Here is a 3369-nt window from a genome sequence, read left to right on the forward strand (position 1 = left end):
GAGGGGTTGTTTGTGCCACTTTTGGATTTTTGGGGCTGAGCCACGTACGATGGGCGTACACTTTGTGTACGCAGGGCGTACGCGGTGAAGTCCCAAACCCTAATCTTTAGGTTTTGGACCCTATTTATTCATCATTAACTCCCAACCTTGGCTCCTTCCATGAGCCTCCATCCTTTCAAACGACCTTGCAACCCTAATCCACCTTATGAAGCATTTCTAAGCTTGTGTGTGTATGTTTTGTGCCTTTGAAGAAGAAGGAAGGAAGTAGAGACCATCCTGAAGGAGTGAAGCACTTTAGATCCAGAAACACACCCTCATTTGGCATCACTTGGAGGTATAAAGTTCTGAACTTGGTGAAGTTTCATTTAGATCTTGTCTTGGGTTTGGTTTTAGGTTCTTTTTGTCCCAAATGTGGTGTTTCATGAGCATAGCATGTTCTTGACCCAATAAGTCATCCTTTCAGACCTTTGGAAGGGTCTTGAGTCACAAAATGGGGTCTTAATGGTTGGTTTTGCTCCATGCATTCTTTAGAAGGACTTAATGTATTAAGATGTTGAGTTAAGCACTTAATGGACATGCAAAGTCATAAAGTTGGAAACTTTATGACTCTTGAGGATGATTTGGCCTTGGATCTGAAAATTTGACGTAAGAGCTTAAGGCATTAAGCTCTTAATGAGTTTTGGGAAGACTGGGCGTACACCCTGCATAATTTGAGTACGCAACGCGTACGTGGTCAGCGACCCCGATGGTGGTCAATGCTCGAGTACGCCCCGTGTACATTTGGAGTACCCCCCGCGTACGCACTCTGTGTTGACTCGGCTGAGTTGACTTGGCTGGGTTGATTTGGTTGACTCAGTTGACTTATTGACTTTGACCAAGTTTTACTTAAGGGTGATTTGGGTATTTTGGATTGTGGTTGAGAATTGGTCATTTGGTTGGATAGGTGACGGTTAGAGTTGAGATTCGGAGTCGAGACCTCATCAGCTATTGTTCAGACTGTGAGGTGAGTCTTCCTCACTATACTTACGTGTCGAAGGCACCAAGGCCGACCCATTGGATTGATATCCTGGTTTACCATATGTTGCTATGCTATAGTTCTGTTAGATCTGTATCCTAGTTTCTAGGGTGCTGCTATGCGATAGCGATTTGTAGATCTACCTGTTTGTTTGTTGGCTGATTATATGTTTATCTGTTATGTATATGTCGACATATTTTGTCACACCCCCGAACCAGACGGCGGAAACGTCTGGGGGCTCGTGTGACTATAAATTGAAATATCATCACAATGAATATACATGAAACATAACACAATCGTCACCAACATTACATATAACAACTGGCATTGTTCACATCAAGTACATTGTTTTACATTACATAATCCGAAGACATAAGTTGTACGAAAATTGACATATGCATAAAAGAAATCCCAAAATACTTTCGACGATTCTTCAGCTTAACGATTACCTGAGAATACAAGTTATTTTGAAAACGGTCAACATATATAATGTTGGTGAGTTCATAAGCATGTTTGAATAAAGGTCTTTGTATCTTTTGTAAACCCAGAAAATCCGATATTTTCTGTAAAATGTCCGAAAAGTGATGTGAAAATCGAGTATAAATGCATGTGTGAGTTTCATAGTAGTAACATATAGAAATGCAGTTCAAATTTCTTTGTATTCTTTTTGTTGTATGTAAGTAGTATTTGAATTATGGTATTTCCCCAGAAAATCCGATATTTTCTGATTTATAAAAATGTCACGGTCCTTGCACTGTAGAAATGTTTTGTATCATTATGACTTACGAGTTTTTAATTTTTCCATAATGTCTTAATGGGAATGGATCTCTATATGAGTCGTTATAACCATACATGATAGTGACTGATTTGCATGTCTTGGCATTTTTCCAAATGTCGGATTTTCGTTCAAGGTTTTGTGACCCTAGACTGGCCTAGTCTAACTGTAGCGAACAACTCAGGTGTGGGGGAGTCACCCCCGTATAGATCTATACACAAACTCTCGTTCTCCCTCCAGGAGACTCTGATTATAACTACAAGCTACAGCTATACACTCAGTGGTGTCAACCGACACGTCTCACTAGATCCCATTTGTATTCACATGAATTTGTATAATGTTAAATGTATTTAGAAGTTCGATCATTAGATAATGTTTGAAATGATAAGACAAGGCCCAACAAACATGAAGAAAAGGCAACTATGGCCCATTAGTCGTGTAAGTTATTTCCAGGCTAAATTAGCATGTAAATGGGCCACTAAGGCCCAATAACATGTAAATGCTAAATTAGGCCCATTTAGCATGTGATTGGGTCACTTAGGCCCAATAGACATGTGATGAATACATTGGGCCCAATAACGTGTAATTGGACCACGAAGGCCCAAAAACATGTATAGCAATTACTAGGCCCAATAATCGCACCATTGTTGTATTTCGTTTGTTCGTTATAGTATAGTTTGTTAAATCGTAATTCTATAATTTGAACTTAATTTTAATAAAACTTGCGCTTTAAACCTCTTAAAAACTAATTTAAGACATTTAAAGGCTTATTTCACAAAAATGTCATTTTTTGTCTATTTTAGTTAAAAATAACATTTTAGCCCATTAATTTATAAAAGTTCTATATTTTCGGCCCAAATGTTTAATAATAGACAGGTTTGACCCAAAAATACATGTATTGGCGTTTTCAGCCCATTTTTGCAGCAAATTACATTCTTGACCCATTTTTCGTGAATTTTACATTTTTGGCCCAAATTCCAAAAACTTTGCATTTTTTGCCCAATTTAGAAATAAATGTTATTTTCACCCCTAAATTTGGTTTATTTACATTTATGGCTCAAACTTTGATCAAATGACATTTTTAACTTCAAAACTCTCATTTTTCGCAAATTTGGGCCCAAAACCGTGAGGCCCAAATATTAAGCCCATTAGGCTAAAATTTACACTTTTGGCCCTTTGAAATGTAGGGTTATCATAAAAACCCATTTTTTATAAGTATGACTTGTTTGATCCTTATAAAACCGTAGACGTCACTTTTTGCCCTTATCTTTTGTTTTCTTGACAAATATGACCCTTAACAAGATTTTTGTTTTAAATTTTCATATCTTAAACATGTAAATACTTTTAACTTGATAATATGATGTATAAGGTGTCTTAGTTCATGGATCTTTACTCAATGTTGCTTAAGATGTCGAGATGTGTTAAGATCTAACACATTTTTACAAAATAAACTAAGAAATCACACATGACATGCATAAAACACATAGATCTACACATTTTACTTGTATTCTCCCCCAAAAATCATGTAAAAACCGAAAACAAGGGGGTATGAACTCACCTTTGCTTTGATGTTTCGGTT

Source organism: Lactuca virosa, chromosome 3 (assembly GCF_052849685.1).
Source record: "Lactuca virosa cultivar CGN04683 chromosome 3, Lactuca_virosa_CGN04683_v6, whole genome shotgun sequence".
NCBI classification, from domain to species: Eukaryota; Viridiplantae; Streptophyta; class Magnoliopsida; order Asterales; family Asteraceae; genus Lactuca; species Lactuca virosa.